Raw genomic sequence first — 23136 nt, 5'->3', positions numbered from 1 at the left:
AGTGGGTGACTGGTCCTCAAGCAGCTCTACTGGGGTAAACCTGAGCGGACAGCCGTTGATGCTAGTGGAGAAGGTGGATATCCGTCGAATACAGAACGTCAAACTGCCGGTCCTCAAGCCAAACACCGGGCGTAAGCTTGAGCGGAGAGTCGGTGGGAGAGAGTGGATCTGAATATCGAACGTCAAACTGTCTTCACCACGGTTGATATATATCATACAACAAAACGCCACCAACTTGTATCAACAATCTATGCACCCAGCATACTTGTATTTGCTTCCCATACATTTGTAACAACCACCTTGATGACGCAGAGTGAGACCTCAGTGTCATTTAATCTGTTCAACCAAGCTGCCTTAAAATTAGCAAAATGTCAAGTATCCGTTATGGCATTCTTAAAAACGAAAAATACGTTTGTTTTGCTTTATTAAACAATCAGCCTTTTTCGCCCATAGTAGCGGCAGAAAAGCAGTAAAGATTTTAAGTCTCTACGTAATATGTAAAATATTTTTATCACTTGTTTGTCGGTGTCGGATATATTGGTGGTTTAAAACTTTCCTTGTCCGATTGCTCGACATGGATATTAAAACGACTCAACACCTCGGGTCTTAAATGTCAGGTTTTAAAATGATTGACATGTCATAAAACTAATATGATTAGCGTCTGGGGGTGGGGACAACTACAAAAATAGACCAATGAAGACGTAGCGTTTGCGCGTCTCGCTGATCAGAAGTTCTGTAAAGACGTCGAGTACCTGCCGGATTCACAAAACACAGTGTGAAGTGACACGGTGGAGGAGATGGACTGAGATTTATATTTACTGTAACGGTTTTCAGCGGCCCTAGCAATATGTTTGCTTCAATTGAAACGTGGCTTTGGCTTCTGATGTGGAGTAATCTGGCACTGAGTGTGTTTCCGAGTAGAGGTAAAGCTTGTTTTGTGTTAAAGTGAACATAAAGCCACCAGATTACAGTAAAGATGGACTAGCTTGTTTTGCATTGCATTAGCAATGTTTAGGCATTGTTTGGTTTTATCAGGCTGTCAACAGTTTAAATAAATGTAATTTGATTTGTAGTGTTCGTTATATAATTTGACATGCTTAAATGTTATTAACTCATTCAGTGGAGCTTTACAGATTTTGCTTACAGGTTAAGAGCATTGTGTTAAAGTAAAAGCGTATAGATCCTACTCAGTTTTGATTGTGCCACATGCTAGCATACTCTGTTCGATTTACTTTACATTTGGTACTCACTCCACTTATCTTAAGGGTTACTCTTACTTCAGTTTGTTTGGATGATTTATTTTACATGTGGTAAGCAAACTATTTCCCCAAGTTCCTCACACTCAAACACTAATTGCTTCTTGTGTCGTCTTTGCTCTTAGAAAAGACAGAGAAAATGTACTTTTCCATCATAGCAGATGATCTGCGGCCGTCATTGGGTTGCTATGGAGACACATTAGCAAAATCCCCTAACATTGACCAGTTGGCATCCAAAAGTCAAACATTTCTCAATGCATTCGCACAGGTCAGTGTTTAATTTTCATATTAGTTAAAGCATTTGGGTCTGACGTGATGTACAGCCTGATGGGTTATAGAACCTGAATCTAAATCTGTGTGTTTGTTCTTCTAGCAAGCTGTCTGCGCTCCAGTCGTACGTCTCTCTTAACTAGTCGCAGACCGGACACGACCCGGGTCTATGACTTCGGCTCGTACTGGAGAGTCCAATCTGGGAATTACACAACTCTGCCACAGTACTTTAAATCTAATGGGTACCTCACCTGTCTGTGGGCAAAGTATTTCATCCAGGTATAAATAACCATACAACACCAGTTTTGTTCAGCAAGTGCAGGTTCAGGTTGCTTTATTTTAACTTGTAAATAGACTTTGGTTGTAATTGAGACAAGGCTCCTGCCTTGATGCATATTTAAAAGGAACACAGATCATCGACATACAGGATGAAATTGTGAAGGGTAGGTAGAAAAATAAGTGGCGATTTAAGTATGTAATGTAACTTGTTCAAATGAGTATTCGCTGTCAGCACAAATAAATTTTTATACCATTTTGCATTTTGTTTTGCTTCCAATCTCCATTTGGAGGAAAGAAGCTCAAATTTGCTGTGTACCATGAGGAGTAATCTACAAAATGGAAAACACATACTTTATAATTCCTTTGGGATGGGACACAGCCAGAAAAAGCACTGGGAAAAACAGGATTTTTAACTCTATGTACAGTTTTGGGACTGAAAGATAGAGGCTCTAATCCAAGAGAGCTGGTGATTGTTATTCACATATTTATTGACGCTTTGAAATAGCAGCAATCTTCTCAAAGATTTTGAATTTTAGTATCAAAACAACATAAACTCAACACTTATCTCCTAAATGTCCTGGCGCAAAACAAAAAGGCTGTTGCAAAATGCTGGCTTCACTAAAACCACCCTATTGCTGATCTCTTTATCAATATTGTTAGACATATACATATTAAAATGATCTGAAAATGATGTGTTTATGTAGCCAATGAGACAGACCATCATGACATGAATGTGTCTTGACCTACTGATATCACGTTGCTTTATGTGTGTGTACTGTTGTAATTAGACAATCCATTCTGAAGAAGGCTGTTTTCTATAGAGAGACAAAGACATAAACTGACTGACCGAGCAACCTCCTGAACCATTTAACAGTCTCTCTTTAAAGAACTGAAGCTCAGAGACACCAGCATTGATGCCAAAGAAAAATAATAAATCAGCTCAGTAAAAGACAGATAGAATAAGGTGATTGTAGATTTATTGATGTGGAAATGGAAACAAGCTAACATTTGGTGGAGAACATTTATTTTCATTTAATTCACAAATCAGTATGTGATTAAAAAAAAAAAACACCCTTGCTGAATTGCCACTGTATGAGTGAAAGGGTAATAACACAGATTTACTTGTGGTTAGCGATAAGTCATTTATCTGAAATGTATTCTCAACATGATGGAATTGCTGATGTTGTTGAGCGAAGTCAATCTGTAGGAATTCGCTGTCTACTTAGAAAATGCCTTGGCATTTTCTGACTAGCCAGTTAACAATGATTGTGTTGCATTTTTGTGCCCTCAGGCATTGCCTCTAATCACACTGATGACTACCCCTACAGCTGGTCCATCCCAGCCTATCACCCCACTTCATTCATATTTGAGAAAAAAAAGGTAGGAAAATGAGAGAGCATCAAAAAAATCTGCATAGGTAGAGCACAGCACAAACTGTTCTCATGACTTGTTTTTTCCCAGATGTGTAAAGGAGAGGATGGTAAACTCCATGCCAACCTTACTATGTGCAGTGAATGTAACGGAGCAACCTGGAGGTATCCTGCCTGATATGGAGAGCACTGAGAGGCAGTGAGATTATTGAAGACTCGAGTCAGTGATGACACCCCATTCTTCCTGGCTGTGGGTTTTCACAAACCAATATACCATTCAGGATCCCACAGGTATAAAACTTATCCACCAATACTCTATATGCTGCTTATGAAGAAATTGATTGTAACAACAAGATAATATGTATTCACCTTGTTTCTGATGATACTTCAGATACTTTTTGTTTTGGGTTGGCTGTCCATCCCACAGTACATTTGTTCATACTTGTGAATCCCTTAATGGAATTCTGGAGATTGGTCAAAACACTTGGATTCAAAGATGAACTGATTGCCACACTTAAGATGCACCAAACAAAATGATAACATGATGACATTTTATGTCCAAAGGGTCGAAGGTCAGCTTCAATGTGTTATTTTTATTTTTTTAATTTCTTTCGTTCTTTCTTTTTGACATGCAAAGAAACAAAATAAACAAAACAAAGCAAATTAAGACAAAAACAAAATAACATTTAAATGGACAGAATCTATCTTCAGGCACATACAAGTCTGAATATTGCGTGGTCGAAAAGGAGTAGGAAGAAGTATAAACTTATTTAATCCTACCCCTCAGTGCTTTTACACCTTTATCATTTACTTAATACAAGAATCAAACAATACTATTTTCCTAATTTTAGCATCGAATCACAACAAATCCATAATGCAGTAACTGAATTATTCACAACAAAATGTTCATGGCAGTACAGTCTACAAACAGACTCAACAATTCAACCATTTTCTTTAATAATTACAGCATATTTATCGATACACATCATCCATTGGCGGTGGACACGGTGGTGCAGTGGTTAGCACTCGTGCCTCACAGCAAGAAGGTCCTGGGTTCGATTCCGACACCAGTCGATGGGGGTGGGACCTTTCTGTGTGGAGTTTGCCTGTTCTCCCCATGTCTGCGTGGGTTCTCTCTGTGTACTCCTGGTTTCCTCCCACAATCCAAAGACATGCACTGATAGGTTAATTGGTTATATAAAATTGCCCATAGGTGTGAATGTGAGAGTGATTGTTTGTCTCTATATGTTCAGCCCTGGATGAACTGGCGAAATGTCCAGGGTGTACCCCGCCCTTCGCCCTTAAGTAGCTGGGATAGGCTCCAAGCGACCCCTGTGACCCTAGTGAGGATAAAGCGGGTTCAGATAATGAATGAACATTATCCATGAACAAACAGGCCTCATTGTCATTATTAAATACGTACCTCTCAAGAATTCATTCTTTATATTTTTTTTTAAACTGAATTATGTTTTGATATTTGTTTATCTCCCACACAATTTGTTCCATAATTTTACTCCACAGATGGTAATACAGAAACTTTTTAACGTAGTGCGTACTTTGTGAGTCTTTAAATTAAATTTTCCCCATAATCATAGACTCCCTCTCTTTCACAAAACATTTCTTGAATATTGCCAGGCAGTAAGGTTATTCTTTGCTTTATACATTATTTGAATAGTTTTGAACTCCACAAGGTCAATGAGTTTTAACAGTTTAGATTGTAAAAATAGTGGATTTGTGTGTTCCCGTGTCATCAAAATATTCTGTAAAAACTCTTTTTTTCTTCATCATGCATCATCAAAATTCTTTGTAAAAGAAATCCGTAAGTACAGATGACATGGAAATGATTAACTGTCAATACAAAAATAATTTCCATTTCACCAAAAAATATACTAAGTTAAGAAAATTCTCTCAAAGTCTATAGTATAGGGAGTCAGGACAGACATGGATAAATTGCAATTTTGAGTAATTGGTGAAGGCATAAAAAGTTGGGCCAGTAATTCTAATTAATTGTGTCACTAACTTGATAAACTTCCACAGACCATGCATTAAATTTATATGAACACTAAACACCTACCTGTACCACCTCTGGTAGTTTGTAATAACTGTGGAGGTCATCTGTTAGTTGATTGTTATGCTAATTCTGGGTGAATTTGCTACAGCTACAGTTGTGAAATACAAATTCTATCGCCAAAATGACCTACCCTATTTCAGCAAACACAGCGTCCTGTAGTAATATTAGTCCAATACGAATCAACATCTCTATGGTTTGGTGGGATTTACAGCATTTTTGTTTTCTCTCATGCATTTGTTCAGCCCTATTTTCTGGTCGAAGATGATGGAGGAGGTGATGATGATAAATGAACATTTTTTTGGGTGGAAGTTCATGAGTCTCATGTCACATTATAATATGGATATTCAGTGAAAAAGCATACTTAAATCCTTTTGAACAGACAACATTTCAAAAGATGTTGAGATGGAGTGCATGTAGTTTTCAATAGTTATCTGTAAGTGGTGCACCTGTCCTTGACATCACAGCCAGTGAATAAGGGCTATTTTTAAGCATGCACAGCTGCATGTGAACAGGAATTTTAGTGGAATTTAATTTTTGATTTCATACAAACAGGAAGAAGGGCAAAAATGGAATACTAGATTGCATGTAAATGTAGTGACTGAGATTAAGCTCTTGGTTATTGAGAAACACTGGTCACATTTCTCTAATGTGAGCTACATGACTTGAAAATTCTGTGAAATGTCTTTGTGAACCTTGTCCAATTGGTTTGCAGACAGCAATTTCAACTATGTCACTCCGCAAACACTGTAAATTGTATTAGTAGTTAGATATTCTAATGGTGGTATAAGTTGCTTATTCACTTGGATGTAGTTACGCTCGGTCTAGGGGTTTGCCGAGACGCAACATGGTGTGAGACTCCCCTCCCTCCATGTCCCTTAACAAACAGGAGCAATTTACACAAATGACCAGCAACCACGCCACTGCAATATGAGATATTTATTTACAAAAAAAGGAAAATTAAATCAGGTAGGGAATCATAATAATCTACAAACAACAAACGAAGGAAACCAAAATACATCAATCTTACCTAACAAAAAACTTAAAGAAAAGGATTCTCTCCTGTGTAGCTGAGTTTACAAAGTTGAACAAAAAATTACCAAAAGGTTGGCTCTGCAACAGAGGGGGGGAATGGAATGAGAGGAGTCTCCTGGGAGGAAGGAAGATCTGGCTTTAAATTTCCCAGCTCATCTCTGAAGCACCAATCAGCTGCAGCCAGGCAACACTACTCCTGCAAGCTCATCCTCAATCAACCATCTCTGTTGGAGGGAAAGACAGAATAACCACACAAGGAAGAGAAACAGAAAAACTACAAAAATACAACAGAATCACAAATGACAGCACACTACAGAATAAACAAAATACTAACCTTAACAGATGTATTATACTCTATTACTCCCTATAGCCTAAATTAATAATTGCTTGCTGGTACAAATATGTCAGTGGGGGAACTGAAAGGCATTGTTCTGATACAAGAGGCAGTTTTGCTGACTGTGTTGCTGTGGTCTGAGAAATTAGACAAAAACACAAAAGCATAATTATAAAGAATTGAGGAGTGGCGAGAGTGACACGGAACAGGGCACAGGGCATGTATTTAATGTGTGTGATCATGTGACCTATAATAAATTCACAAAAAAAGTAAATGTATGAACCTGTTGAACAAAGTACAGAACCCTAAGGTAGCCATGGAGGAAAATAAATCAGGGATGTTCAAGGTTTATGATACAGTTCATCCATTTTGGTTGACTGCATTGCATCAGCTTTAATAACTCATCAGCAACACAAACTAACCAAAGTACAGTAGAAATGGGTGATTTTCATCAAAACACACTATCACTCAGCTGGATAAATGACATTGATATGAATGTCTAGCCATGAAAGGAGGATGCAGGGGTTGTTTACACAAGTTATAGTCATGACTTTGAACAAACTGACAAAATAAGAAGAAAGAATCACTCAAATCATTGGAACAAATTCATCAAAACTTTGGAAGAAATGTATGAAAATGTGGATACATATTGCTTCTCATGCCCATAAATAAATGAAAACATTATATTGATGTACATTAATTAAATGAATAGAAGTGTTTGTATGTATATCCATGGCTCACTAACAATGGAGCTTGGTGTGCTGCTGGGTGAGAAAATATGGGAAACGATATAGATATCCCTTAAAACCGCATAGTGAAAGTGTCTGAAATGTGCACTGATGTAGATGGGGAAGAACAGCATGACTTTTAGCTGTTTATGGTTGATCAGAAATGATTGACTGTATGCTGAACACATTTGACTGTAAAGTGTAAGCTACGTGATGAAGAAAGCAAAGGTTAAGTGAACACCATCACCATGTGATGTACAGTACGCAACATGTGTACTGTAGACCCTATTTGTCCACACATGGATTGTGACCTAGGCTACATTATGTTTTCTCAGTCTTAGCTGGATCACCTCCTGATGACACTGTGAATAGGATGTGATATTCTTGATAATATTTTCTGCATAACACAAAGCATTTCTCATTCTTTGTTACCATTTACAAAACACACTCTACGGTTTGATCAATTATTAATTGAACGTGTCTTTATGTCTTTGTTTCATCTCCAAAGTATGATGTATAATTTCAAGTCATCACATGCATTATCGTCTAATTGTTAAAATCTGCCAAAGCCATATTTCATAATTTGGACTCAGATATAGTCCCTGTAAAAAACACTAAGTTAATAAATTCACAGTCAGGTGCAAACTGAATACAATTATGAAAGTGTACAATTATAGACCATATGGTCCTTGTGATGACATGACAGCAGAAGGTTTTAGAAGGTAATTGCAGCATGTATGGCATTTTTTCCCAGTTGCATCACAGGGAAGAACATTAGTTATGAGGGTGATGACAATCTGTGGCCAAACAAACAGGAGCAATACTATGTCCAGTGACTCCCAGTACTGTGTTACTGACTGCGGTGCTCTACAGTAGTACACAAGAACAGGCCCATGTTATGTTTTCATACTACACATATTTTGGTTGACTGTACTTTCAGGTACAGATTTTTTTACCTTCATTTAGAACATAACATCATAGATGCACTTTAAAAATGAGATTGCTCTGCATTAACCACCAAAAAACACTTGGATAAGACACTATGGATACAATAAACAGGATAAAAAATATCCGTAGAAAAAAAAAATCATAAATAAGTAACTGTAAATAACTTTGCAGTGGTTGTGCAGTTGAGGAAAACTGTGAATACTAAAACAAAAGAAGCAGTATAATATTGTGTAGTGTACAAAATGCGTTTGTTTTCCAGGAGTACCTGAGTCTCTACCCCATTGATAACATGACTCTGGCCCTTGACCCTGACGTTCCCATACTCCTCCCCCTGTGGCCTATAACCCCTGGACTGATGTGAGGAAGGGAGGACGTCCAGAAACTAAACATTAGCTTCCCCTATGGACCGATTCCTAAAGATTTCCAGGTCTGTAGCAGGTCATTTGAAACTCTATTACTTTGACCTCATGTTCAAAGAAATATTAATATTGTTTTGTAAATCTGTTTTCAAGCTGCGTATCCGCCAGCACTACTATGCTGCTGTGTCTTACATGGATAGTCAAGTTGGACGGCTACTCAGTGCCCTCGATGAGCTGGGCTTGGCTAACAACACTGTGGTTGTGTTCACCTCGGATCATGGTAAGAAGCTGCTTTAACTGGGGATGTCAGACAATGTTATGCTGTTTCTTCTCCACTTTATTGTTAAAACATAGAATTAGACCTCATATTTCCAGCATTTAGTAAAAGGACACACTCAAGTCTAAGGTTGTTGATCTTTATAATTTTTTTAAAAATCTAGAGTTTATGAAGCTTTTTCACATTAAATTTGCCTTCCTCTTGTAACTACTTTCAACCACCAGATGGCACTGTTGTAACAGCATTTCTTGGATGCACCTCCTTCCCTGTTTTCTCCCAAAATCCATCTTTTTTCTGCTTTCCCTGCTTTTTTATAAACTTTGTGACTTGGAAACTCAATTTCTTTTAATGTCTCCTTCAGTAAAAGATACTGAAGTTAATCTTTTCTGTAACTGTTTGAATTGCCAGATTTTGTAATTAAAGATGGCAGCAGAGAAAGCTTTCTGTGTCTAAAACATTATTTAATTATCAAGTATATAATATTTGGTTGTTTCATTTGCCTCATCTCTCTTTCGTTTCAAAGCGGCATATGACTTTCATCACTAATTTTTCTTCAAATTTTTAAAACCCTAGTGATAGCCTCCTTATCACTAATCCATACGTCTTTCTGTGCTAATGCACCTGAATCACTTCCCTCACGGTGAACAACTCTGAAGTGTACTCCATCACAAGCTGTCTGTTTACATACCAAACCGGTATGTCACTAGGGCCTTTTTGGAAATTTTGTTGCGAATGCATTGTGGGAATGGGAATTCCATGCATCCATTATAGCCGCAGCAGCAACAAACACAGAAACGGCTTCATTGCCTCTTACCACTGTGGCTGCATGGAGCACCATTAACAAAGCATGTCACAACAAATTTCCGAAAAGTCCAAGTGACCTACCGGCTCTATTTGTAAACAAATTAATTGTTCATGGTGGAGCACACATCAGCTTTGTTCACTGTGAGGGAAGAGATTCAGGTGTGTAATCATGGAAAGACTTACGGATTTGTAATACTTAGGCTATGACTCTGGTTTTACAGATTTGATGAAAAATTGGTGGTGAAAGTCATACACAGCTTTAAGCAGTGATTAACACATTTGCAATAACTTCTTTGTATATGTTGCAGGTTGGTCTTTAGGTGAACATGGTGAATGGGCAAAATACTCAAATTTTGATGTGGCAACACGTGTCCCTCTAATCTTCTATGTTCCTAATGTCACTACGCCAAGTGGCCAACCTTTAGGGTATACCTTCCCTTTTGTTGACATCTTCAACAAACCAGAGCTCAGCTTTAAGAGTAAGGTCCCCACCACTGAAGAGCAATAACCATTGATAAAATGTGACATGCTTTGAGAAAAGATGTACATTGCTAAAAGTAACTCAAGTGTGAATAAACATTTTCATGTAATTGCTCATATAACACTGTTTTAACAAAATTAATTAAGGTGCAGGACTAGACGTTGAAGAAGAGCCATGAAGAGTTCCATAAGTATTTACATAAGGATACCCTTTGAGATTTTGCCTCTGGACTGTAATTGCAAAATGGTGCTATGATGATGAAATGTAAGCCTCAGATTTAGTGGATAGATGATGGTCTTTAACTGGCTGATCCCTGTTTCTTCTTTAGACGATGGAGTGACAGAAAATATGGTGGAGTTGGTGGATATCTTTCCTACCCTCTCCTACATGTCTGGCCTCATAGCCCCTGAACCTTGTCCTGATTTTTCTTTCCAGGTATTAAACACGGCTAATTTCAATGCTCAAACATAAATCAGGAAGTAAACAGTCCCCACACACGGTGGACAAAAATGTGTTTCCTTTGTTCTGTTTTGTTGTGGTCAGGAGGAGCTATGTACAGAGGGAGACAACCTGGCCTACACTTTTTACCAGAGCGATGAAACCAAGGATGCTGAAAAGGTAGCATTTAGTCAGTACCCTCGCCCTGCTGATACACCACAGGTAAGAGCATGAACATAACACTGTGCAGATAATGTGCTTTTTAAGAATTTACCTCTAATAGTTTCTTCTGCCTTGGTGATCTTTGTTGAACCTTAGGTACCTGTTTTCCCTCTATTCATTCTAATTATATCAAACACAAAAATATTTGCCACAAAAAATCTGAATCACAGATTCTTTGATTTTTTTTTTATAAAAGCAAATGGAAAAAGCTTTTATGAGCTAAGTAAAGGTGAATTATTTTGTTATTTTCATTCAGCGAACAGTTACTATGCCCACATACTTGGAATTTGCTTGAATATGCAACAACAAATAATGGTGAGGCAGTTCCAAGGTTTAATTGCATTAATTGAGCGGTTGAAATCTTACTGATGTGTTGTTCTTGAGAGTTCAAACTGCAAAATGGTACAACCCTTTAGAGATGGTGCTGAGTTATGTTGCACCTCAAATTGCCTTAAGGAGGAATGAGCTACAAACATGAAACTTGCACAGTAATTGGAAACGACATGGAGATGTTACACATGGTGATGTTGTTTTGAGCTTTTGAAAGTTCAGTTCTCTGATTGACTTAACCCTAACTACCAAAGTCTACCAAAGTGAACTCGACCTCAGGCGGAATCAAAGGGGCGGTGACGCAGCTTATAGTGTGACGTATCACTTCCGCATTCGAAAGTGATACATACCCCTGTGGCACGAAGCCACGGTAGCAACCCTGGCATGAAGCCACAGCACCTGTTGCACCCGTGGCATGAAGTGCACCCTGGTGTGTAGCCGCGGTGGCACCAGTGGCACGAAGCCATGCCAGTGCCTTCATTTGCACCTGTCTTTGCAGGACAGGGGTCACCATCAACAATACGTCACACCTTGGTTGTGGAACAAGAGGCGTTCCTTTTACACAGCGTTCCAGAATCATGATTCCACCTTTATCATGGCTCTGTTACTGCCTCCAGACTCCAGAGGTGTTATAAAGCCGCAATTAAGGTGGGACCAAATGATTCCACCATTTCGTTTACACAGACGTTTTGGAATAAAGATGAAATATTCCTGAAACAGAAGTGCTGTGTAAAAGAGGCTACTATGTCAACCTAATCTACTCTGGAACAGGTTATGTTCAAGAAGGTGGATCAAAACATCCAAACACACTCACATACCACTTCTTACTTCTCAATTCTCCTAGGAGATCCCATGAAACTTGAGGTACATGGATATTTTTTAGTTCATGCACCTGTATGTACATGTATGTAGGAGGTTCTCTGGGGAAACAAAGAGTTCTAGACAGTTGCCTTTAGTGTTGCTTATGATAGATATGTCCTTATTCTCAAAACAAGTTTTTATAGCCATACATTTCACAAACAGAAATTTTGGTTTTATAGAAGTTCTTCATTTGTTGCCACGCTATGTAAAGCTATGTATGCACTGCAGGCAAAAGTGGCCCAAATCGGACTTTTTGCCCATATGTGACCCATATCTGTTCTTTTTATGACGCACAAATCAGACCCAGGCCAGGTCTTAAATCGGATACATATCTGGTGTTTAGCAATGCGATTTCAGTCTGAACGGTCATGTAGTATTTTATCAGACTTTGACATCATTGACAAGAGACAGATGTTACAATTATGCACTGGAGGAGGCAAGAAAAGTCTGATTTCAGCAAAAAATCTGAATTGAGCATTAAATCTGCAGTGCCGGCATTTAACTGAAAAAATGGCTGAAACTTACTATCATTATTTTTTTGCCCACAGTTTTGGGGGAGAAGTTGCTTCTGTCAAGAAGGAAATTCACCCATTGCTACTTGCAGTTATATTTTCTTGTTTTTAGCTTACCGGCCGACAAGCCGTACGCTATTGTCGTCATGCGGCGTCCATCATCATCTGTTGTCTGTTACAAAAATTTCAATCATCTTCTTCTCTGAAACTACAATTCCCATTGACTTCAAACTTGGTATACAGCTTCTTATGATGATGTCAACAAAAGTTAGTGAAATTATTTGGATCCGGATCTGATTCTGGATTTGGTGCGACTTTGAAAAATTTCCCCATTATAAGAGATGAGAGTGGATCGATGCAATAACTCAGTAAATATAATGATATCAAGTTGAAATTTCTACAGTACAGCCCTGATGGGGATGACCAAAACATAATGGCCACATGCTGATCAGGATCTTCTGGATCATGGAACTTACGGAAAATTTAACATGGGCTCTTATGGGGACAAAATTTCAATCGTCTTCTTCTCAGAAACTACAGTTCTGATTGACTTCAAACTTGTATACAGCTTCTTTATGATGATGTCAACACAAGGTATTAAATTATTTCGATCCGGATCTGATTCTGGATTTAATGCGACTTTGACCAATTTCCCATTATAACAGATAGGAAGTGGATTGATACAATAAATCAGTAAGTATCAATGATATCAAGTTTGAATTTGAATTTTTTACAGATCTGATTGAAATATGACCAAAACATGGGCTACTTCTGTAATATAATAAATACACGTAACTGGGTGATAATAAATGGCATTTGGATACATTTCCCAAAGCTTTTAATTTGGCCGGTAAGCTACAGGGCCATTGGTCCTATTTTTTATTTGTTGTTCCTGCACCTTCACTGTTTGTAACTTCAACAGCTTGTGCATTCTTCTTTTGTTGTTATTTGTTTCTTCCTTCATCATTTTGTTTCCAAGGTTTTATACAAAAGCAGGCAGGTTTCTAATATAAACATGTCTCGATGTTTCTAATAAACAGATTTCAGAGTTGCATTTAAAGTGTGAAATTGAGAATAGGTGACAAGTGAAGTCATGCAAGTGACAGTTTATACACTGTTGTCAGCAGGCTAGGGTTGTTTGACCCTCTGCTTCCAACAACACAGTGCTTCCTCATAACAGAGCTGCCAGCTAACAAGTACAAGTTGTGTGCATAAAAGATCCACATGAGCGCTGCACCATCTGTAGGTTAATCTGTGCACAGAGCCATTTGGCTGCTTGACATTAGCATATCGCCAGGATGAGTTGGCAGGTGCAGATTTGACATCAAAGCGGCAAAACCTTCACAATGAATCATTTTAAAAATCTTCTTAAAGCTTAATGTTTTCTCTATTAGGAGAACTCTGACCTTCCTGACCTGAAAGACATCAAGGTTATGGGTTACTCTGTGCGCTGCTGGTACTACAGATACACTCTGTGGCTGGGATTCAACCCCAAAACATTCCAGGTAGGAATTCAAGCATCTCACTTACCTGGCAAGCATGAGAATTCTCTAAGTTTATTCTGTTCAGCTGTCTGTCTAGGGCTGAGGATCAGACTTCATTAACTTTATGTCAACGATCCACATATGTAAATATGATTGAGTATTGACAAATGACAACAAAAGCACCACATTTTGATTAGGAGTATTGAGTTTGATTTTTCTCTATTGTGAGGTCTTGAAAAACCAATGGGACTAGAGAGAGTAGTGAGTAACTCACCATGGGACTTGAAAACTAATGCCATGATAACCAACTATTTGGTAACTTTTAGAGTCAAAGAAATTGATGAAAGCCAGAAGCTCTGTTGTTGTTTTCACCACTGGACAAAGCTCTAAATAAAAAGAATGGAGTTTAATGCTGAAATGGCAGTGTTTCTTCTACTTGAGTGAGTTTGATTATGGGGCTTATGAAGGTATAAAACATTATGTGATGTTATGTTGCCAGTAATTTCATGAGCCACGGTTCAGACTAAGCTGTGACAGTTCTGACCTACTTTGGACGATTCCAAACAGATCTTTAGTGTAGCTATTGACAACACAAACAGAAAAGAAAATGGAGGTGATTTGTAGTTTTACTGTGACTGTTTTCTTCTAAAAACAGAGCTTAGCTAATGGAGCTATAATGTAAACTACTGGCTAATGCAGTAACTTATGTGAAGATTATAAGACACAGTATAATTAGAGACCAAGCCGAGAGGGCTCACTATGTGAGTGGACTTGCCAGAAGGCAAGGCCCCTATTGTTTTCGTTTTTTTAGTAGGGACTGAGCTGAGAGGCAGGTCCAGAAAGCAAGGCCCCTATTATTTCTCGTTAGTTTTTATTATTATTTTTTTCTTCCTACACTTTGCTTGCAGCTTTAATTAAGGACGAGCCGAGAGGGCAGGTCCACTCACACAGTGAGTGGACTTGCCAGAAGGCAAGGCCCCTACTGTTTTTGTTCGTTTTTTTATTTTATTATTATTATTTTATTATTACATGGAAACTGCCATAGCAGCCAGCAGGAATGTCTGAGAGACATGAAACCAATGCCAAAATGTTCATTACATTGAGCACTACAAATGTTCGGGTGGACGTCAAAGAGCTATCTCCAACAGGAAGTTGGAAAATTGCCTTTCAAAGTAAAACCCTCATTTATACATATATATATATATATGTATATATATATATATATATATATATATATATGTATAAAAACAAAAATGAGGACATGATAAAAATATGAATGGTACGCACACACACAAACAGACACACACGATAAAGTTTTTCAAAATCAAAGCTTTTATAAAAATGGTAAATAATCACTTCTATGCTCAGCTGTTCAGACAATTTCACGTCACTTGAACGGATTGTGTCTGTCACACACATATGCATATACAGTAGGCTTTTCAAAATAAAAGCCTCATTAAAAGGTGATGGTGGTTTCAGCAGAGGGGTGCAGGTGTTCTGCAGGGATGAAAGGAGGACGGATGCAAAAGGGAGGGGACTGGTGTTGGGACGGAGAGGTATGAGTGGAGTGGAGGTGTCAACGGCCACGGGAGGCGGAAGGCACGGGAGGCAGAAGGCACGGGGGACGGAATGCACGGGGGACGGAACGCGCGGTGGACGGAATGCGCGGGAGGCGGAACGCATGGGAGGCGGATCGCCCGGGAGGCGGATCGCCCAGTGCGAGGTCCTGCCCAATGCTGCTTGCAGGTTTAATTTTGACTGGATTTCCAGTGAACCAGCTGGTAGTTTGTTTCCATTTTAACAGAATTAGTTTACATGCTAGTAACATCACAAAATGTATCATATTAAAGTGAGTGTCTGAAAGTTCAACACTGGCTGGCTTCAGTCCTAGTACAGCAATGATTAGATCTGGTTTAAGCTGTTTTTTGATGATTTTGGATACTGGTACTATTTATTATCGATATTAGTGGACTAGGAGAGTTTGAACTGTGCTGTTTACAACGGCATGTATGAGTGGAGATGTATAGTGTCTGGTTAATGTGCATACACATGGCTTTTGTATTTTGTTCATTGATATGTTACGTTTTGCTTTTACAAGACTGGTAAGATTATATGAAATGCAAAAGAGGTGAAAAAGGCAAATATTCATGAACACAGGCACATGTGTGATCTCAGATTCTCTCAGAACGTGAGTATGGAGTCCTATGTGAAGAAGTCTGGTCTTGTCTCTGTGTGTTTGACAGAAACAGATCATATTTGTCCACCATCCATTCATTAAGCTGTCTCTCCATCTAGGTAAATCTTACAGATGTTCATGCTGGAGAGCTGTACATGTTAGAAGGTGACCCTGGTCAGGACAGAAACATCTACAATGGCACTGACCACACTGTGATGATTAGGAAGCTGGCCAGCCTTTCTCATGTAAGCTGTATTTTTTTTCAGAAAACACTGTAGCTACAGGTTTTGTGCAGGTCAAAGCCTAAAACTACATACTCAGAAATAAAATTGCCTGAATGCAATTTTGACCTGTCTTAGAAATTAATTGGAGTTCACAATTAACATCTAAATATGTAGATTTTGTGAAGAATTTTTATTGACCACACTGTAGAAAACTACAGAACCAACACAGGACCAAAAACACTAATATAAACTATTCCATACTAATACACAGCCATGTGGACTAAGATAACATCTCCTTCTAAAGCAAAACTGCAGAGATAATAAGAACAGTATCTGTTTATGTTACTTCGATATAAGTTGAGTATGTGCAGGTTCAACAAGGTCTGGATTGAAAACTTTTAGGATGTAGTTGAAGCTCTTGTATGAAAGAAAATGTTCAAATTAGGAACATTGGGTGTTATGATATTCAGACTCGCATTGGAATTTGGAAGAGAAATAAAGCACAGTACTAGCAGAGTACAGACCCACTGGCAAACTCCTGCTATCACTCATTCACATCAGGAGCTACACTGAAGTCCAGCACCAGTGTGACCTACTTTGCACTAATAACTGGGTCTCAAATGGCTTTCACAACAGTCTTAAAAAAATGAATGATTAAGTGTGAAATTGAACTTTATGAAATCTTCTTAAACACTGAACTCCATCACAGCTACAGTTGTTGATTTAGAGTCACTGTTTTTTTGTAACTTCGTTCCTGTGTTTCCTTGTCTTACTTCTTATGTGACTGGTGGATTGGGTCCAGACTGGCAGTGTGCAGATGAGAATGAAACTGCAGCTCCTTTACCTAACAGCAGGCATGAAAAGGAGTCGAAGGAGGGCGTGATACGAAAATGAAACGCAACAAATGGATGGAGAATAGGTATGAAGGCACGACGAAGAGATAAGAAGCTTCATCCTGAGGAGGAAGAAGCCTTGATGGGGTTTCATTTTATGGTATTGACCTCTCAGGCTCACTTCTTTAGACTAATTTTGGACTTTTTCCACATCACATAGACATTTAAGCAGCAGAACCAGGAAACCTTGCTGATTGGCCGCAGTGTGACCACACTACCCAATTTTACAAGATACTATCTGCTAAAGTGTCATCTGAAGAACGCTGAAGAATTATCTCACTTGAATAAATGACAGCACTATCCTTTCGTCAGAGTGCTATTGATCATGTCATATGCTTTAGGTATTGTCTTCAGTTTAAAGTAAGTGAACTGAAAGGGAATTTCAAACTTTTATACTGTAAGAGTTCAATACTGACATTTCAATTTTCACTCCATGTGATTCACAACTCTTTTGCTTCCTTTCTTTGCCCACTGTTCAGATCAGTTTGGGAAGCTATTATAATTCAATGCAAATGAAATGGTGTGTTGCTGTGTTTTACTGCTGTTTCAGTGCGTGAACATTTTGTGCCCCGGTAGTTCAGAAGAAACCCATTTTGACTCGAATTTCAAGTCCAGTAATGGATTGAGGGACTTGCTCTGTCAGCTTTTATTATAGGCTGTTGTGGCTTCATTGTAATAGGACACAGCTGAATCCTGTAATGACTCATGTGTCGATATGTTGGAGGTTACACTAATCCTCTACCGGGAAATTAATTAACTAACTTTTGTCATGTTCCTTTTTGTGAAATGGTGCAAAATATACCATCATTGCCTTAAAAATGTATGCTCATTTTAAGACTGATATAAGTACAGAAAAACAATGACAACTAAATTAAGTCTCATAATCACTTGCACAAGGAAAATATTCAACACTGTCAGAAATCATAATAAATAATCTAGACTACTCCAGATCAAATTAAAAAAAAAAAAATTAACTACTGTTCCAGTTGATTCCAGTTGAAAAGCCTAATTTTACCCATCTGCTGCTACTTGAGTCAAATTGTCCTTATTCCACAGTACCACCTCCCATCATCACCAGTTAATCTGTCAAACAGTTGCACATTATTTCCTGTTTAGGGCTTGAACACTTACCAGTGGCCTTGTGTCTGTAAAGATTGCTATTGTCTTTTTGCAGATTGAATTGCAGTTTCAAGGTTGTAATTATAGTAATAGGAAGTCTACTATTTTGATTTTAATATAGTTTTCACTATGTGTAGCCATTGTACTTTATCAAGATAGCGAATGTACTAAAACAATTCAAGATTGAGTCACTTTCATCTAAAGACCCTATCAATTAACAATTCTCAAAATAGTGAATGGTGTCTCTGTGGCAATGCAGTTAATTTTCATCTTTTGCCAGAAATTGGTCCATGTCACCCATGATATAAATTTGCAAATTATGCATCTCCATGAGGTTTCATGTAGACATACCATATTTGGCAGGACAGGTATCAAGTCCAGGCTTACGAAAACCTCTTGGCAACAGGAAGTTGGCCATTTTGGTTTCATCATGCACTTTTCCCCAAGTTTTTACTGTTTTCACCTATTGTACTTTCACACCCTATTCCTTCATACATAATGTAAGACTTCACATTTGGTCAGTTCATTGAAAGTCCTTTGCAATAAGAAGTTAGTAAAATGGTGACTTTTTTTTATTAAATAGTGTTGCTCTGGTGACATCAGATTTCAATCTTTTGCCAGAAATTGTCCTTCGGGCAAAGATTGCAGAAATCTTTCACCTAGACCTACAGTATTTTGTAAGCATGTGTATCAGGCTCAGATTTACAGAGAAATCTCTGCTATTTCAAGATGCCTTGTTTTTAACTGTTGCTGTGGCAGCACAACTACAGTAACATCATTTAAAACTAGTAGTGGATTTTGTCCAAGGAGAAAAATTGGACAGAAATATTTAACGCCTGATTAACACTGTTGTCAAGACCAACTAATCTAAGATGAAATTATGGCCATCCTCAAGACCAAAACATTAACAGGTTGAGACCAAGGTAGGACGAGACAATGTTTAAGCCCCTGGCCAGGTTAACTGCACAGCAGTAGCATTAAGCAATAACTTTTATTGAACATTAAAGACTAATGTGGTTCAAGGGATGAGATGATTCTTGTTCCCAACGAGTACCAGAAAGAGGAAACCTGTGGAATGAAGAATCACAAATTGGCAAAAAGTTTTACACTTAAAAAATAGGACCAATGGCCCTGTACCTCACCAGCATGTTCTAACACGAATCAATAGTAAATTTAATCTGGTAATGAGTTTTCAGATTCTGCCGCTATGTTGAGTCCTGTGGTCATGATGCAGGAGATCAATCTCCCAATGGGCTCTATGCACAGCCCCACTACTTCCTGAACTTAAGGCAGCCTTTATTTCCTGCTTTTCTATTGGACACACTGATTAATCCAGGTGTGTCTGACCACAGTAGTCCCAACAAGAAGCAGCAGAAACACCTGGATTAATCAGTGTGTCCAATAACGAAAAACAGGAAATAAAGGAGCTGCCTTAAATTCAGGAAGTAGTGGGGCTGTGCATAAAGCCCATAGAAGTGAGTGGTACTTTGACTTAAGGATAACTCAACGAATTAAATGAAAGTCCATATATGTCTTCCTAGTTCAATAGTAACTATATTAATATCTCTGACCATTTACATGTTGTAAGTCATCAAAATTTGGCCCATTATAAGTAAAGGCAAATTTTTAATATTCAAAAAATCAAAATTTCTCAAAACTGAACAAACTTTGTAGACATTGTCCCAAGGAAGCTACATAGTTTCGTAGAAGACGATTTTTGAAGAAACGACAATGTTTAAGAAGATGATGACGAAGACCATGCCAAACACAGTGCCTTCACAATAGCTCATAGCCTAACCTGTCAGCCAGAAAAGCAGATCTCGAATAATGATGTTAATACTGACATCAGATAATCTATGGTCTTTAAAGCTTCGAAGCTCTTTTGGAGCTTTGACATAAACCACTCGGTCCTCTCTGAGACAAAGAGGAGACCAAGACCAACAAAATGGGTCTGAAGACTGGTCTCAAAATCCACATTGAGTACCCCAGTGCTACCTTCAAGTAACACCTGGTAAGAGGCCAGACCTGAAGACATTGTCTATTTTTACACAGTAAATTGTCGGCTGCATACCATCTGGTGTGCGTGTGGAGGTTTGAGGGCCTGATCATAGCTCCTTGCATGTTTTATTTTCTGTATTCTATCTCTGAGTGTGCTCAGTGTGAGAGGTGCCTGGAGTGATGAAATTCATTAACAATATCCACTGTCCGCTTACATGCTCATAACTGTAAAATGAGCTTAACTTTGAGTTTGGTTGTACCAGCAGTTGTAAGCCTGAGCTCCAGCTTTTTGAATGGGAAATAAAAAATAACTTGCAGAAATAATTCAGATCGCAACATCAGCAAGGACACACTGTTAATATTTGTATGTGAGTTTTGATCGATTTGTAGAGAAATAAAATATTTAATGCAACTAGTGAAAGTTGACTGGTTTTTAGTAACTTGCGCTATGAATCTTGTGCTGTGTTGGGGTCTGTATTTCTGAGTGTCCTGCAGAAACACAGTACACTTTGTCGCCTGTCCACACACATCCTCCCCACTGCTGTGTTGTTTATTGTTTGTTTTTTTTTATTTTTCTTTTCTCTCTCTCTTTCCAGACAGACAGACAGATTCCAAAACTGGGAAATTGTAGACAACTCTGTTTTAAGAGAAAGCTGTCTGCTACAAATGAAAAGTAAAATAATTTCCAAAGACAGGGAGGCAGTTCACATCTCTCCCCTTTCATTTTCACCTTTTAAGTGTCTTCCCTGCCTTTTTGTACATTTACCTCCCACTTTTACTTTTAAAAATTCATCATTCAGGTTTGCTGCCCACAAGCAATTCTTCACAGGGTCATTGTAGGTCTTTAAAAGTAAGACGACTATCCCAAAACTAAAAGCGGACAAGTGATTTCATTAACTGATGACATGACAATTTTCCAAAACAATGAACTATAATGAACAATACAATATTTAAATGGAATAGAATTTCTGATAAAAACAACTTTTGTTTTATGGTGTTCAGTTCAGAGAGGAATGAAATCTCTGCACAATACTTTATTGATTTTTGTGAATATTTGATGTCACATTTTTTCACTGACGCATTTACAAATCTTCATACCTGGAAAAACTACCAAAAAAAATTAAATTCGTCGAGATAAAAAAAAACACTTTTGCAGTAATGAAACTAAACAAATGAAACTCTGAAGACTAAAGAAAACTAAAGAATTTTCTAAACTAAGTCTTTCATATGTTTTTTAATCTCAAGGATATGTAGGAGGGACATTAACACACCTCTACAGAAAATATTATGATTTAGGACTCAAAAGTTATCTATAATGATTGATTGTTTGGTTGCTGATGCAGTTTTATGTGAACTAGCAAAATGGGGCAGACCTGCTGAAGGAATTATATATCTTGGCTGGCCTGGAAATGCGTTCGAATCCCCCCAGAGGAGCTAGAGGAGGTGGCTGAGGAGAGGGAAATCTGGGCTTCTCTACTCAAACTGATGCCCCCTTGACCCAGATAAGCAGAAGAGGATGGATGGATGAATGGATGGGTTTCAATAACTAATTCAAATAAGTAAAATCAAGAGAATATCTTTCAATTAGTTAAATTAAACTAAGTGAAATTGACTTGTTGCCCTTCTTCATGTTGGCAGATTTTATGCATGTTGATCATTTTGGCAGGATGGCTTGAGGATGAGGATGAACTGTAAAGAATAGTGTCAAACCACAAATAACCATCTGGCCTTCAACTTTGACTTAAGTCCAAAAATCAGACTTTAAACTTGAAAAATAATTGCTTACCATATATTTGATAATTACTGATGTTGACTGATGTGAAGATTTCGTCGTCATGTGCACGTGATCAGGATTGTACCACTTCTGCCTTATTTTGAATCAAGAAACCAGTCTTACAGGCTTGTGTAAACAATGGAACAAAATTTAGTTTTACACTGAAGCATCCAGGAGCGTTTGACCACGGGGTGTTTTACTGTATTTGCTGTCACATTCATACATTGAAATGATGCTTAAAAATGTGAGTCATTACACTTTTACTGTTCCCATTTACCTCACTGTAATCATGTCATTCCATATTCCTGCCTCTGGCTTTATCAGATCAGTATTTATGATGTGCTGTGATCGCTTACCACACTCACACTGATCTAATGGTGACCCTTTTTTTTTCCGTTTCATCTGCCATTTCCTTCCACCAATCCCTCTCCTTGCCCCACTCTGATCCACTCAGTCTTGTCTCCATTTCCAATAGTCTATATCATTGTGTTTCATACACTGGTAAGGACGTAATGACGATGGGCTCATATTGTTCGGGTTGCACTGCCTCTCCGTTAACACCTGTTACACACACAGTTACATTCTAGAGAGGTGGAGTGTGAGTGTATGACAGGAAGACAGTGCATAGCTCAGTGGCATTGTAACTCCAGTTCATCTCAAGTGAGTGTTTACAGTATGCGAATGGATCCAGGAATAGTAAACAAACTGTACTACTGTTTGCCTTCCAAGACTGGGAGGAAGTAGCTGCAGAGAAATCTTCTACTGAGTTAAATCAAAGTTCCAGAGTTCAAATCCGCGCCACCTCTCCTAGTTATTGCCATTGTGTCCTTGGGCAAGGAAACCTTGCCACACTGTTGTAAGAATGTTGGTGGGGGCAGAGGGGCTGTTTGGTGTGG

At 38.3% G+C, this 23136-nt stretch overlaps 1 pseudogene; it reads left to right on the top strand.

Moving 5' to 3' along the window:
- The first annotated feature begins 775 nt into the window (after positions 1–775).
- Positions 776–17867, top strand: LOC115427099 (iduronate 2-sulfatase-like; annotated as a pseudogene).
- Positions 17868–23136: the final 5269 nt, after the last annotated feature.

The sequence above is a fragment of the Sphaeramia orbicularis genome, chromosome 10 (genome assembly GCF_902148855.1).
Source record: "Sphaeramia orbicularis chromosome 10, fSphaOr1.1, whole genome shotgun sequence".
Lineage (NCBI taxonomy): Eukaryota > Metazoa > Chordata > Actinopteri > Kurtiformes > Apogonidae > Sphaeramia > Sphaeramia orbicularis.
Note: the sequence above shows the minus strand (reverse complement) of the source record. Positions and strands in the feature narration are given on the sequence as shown.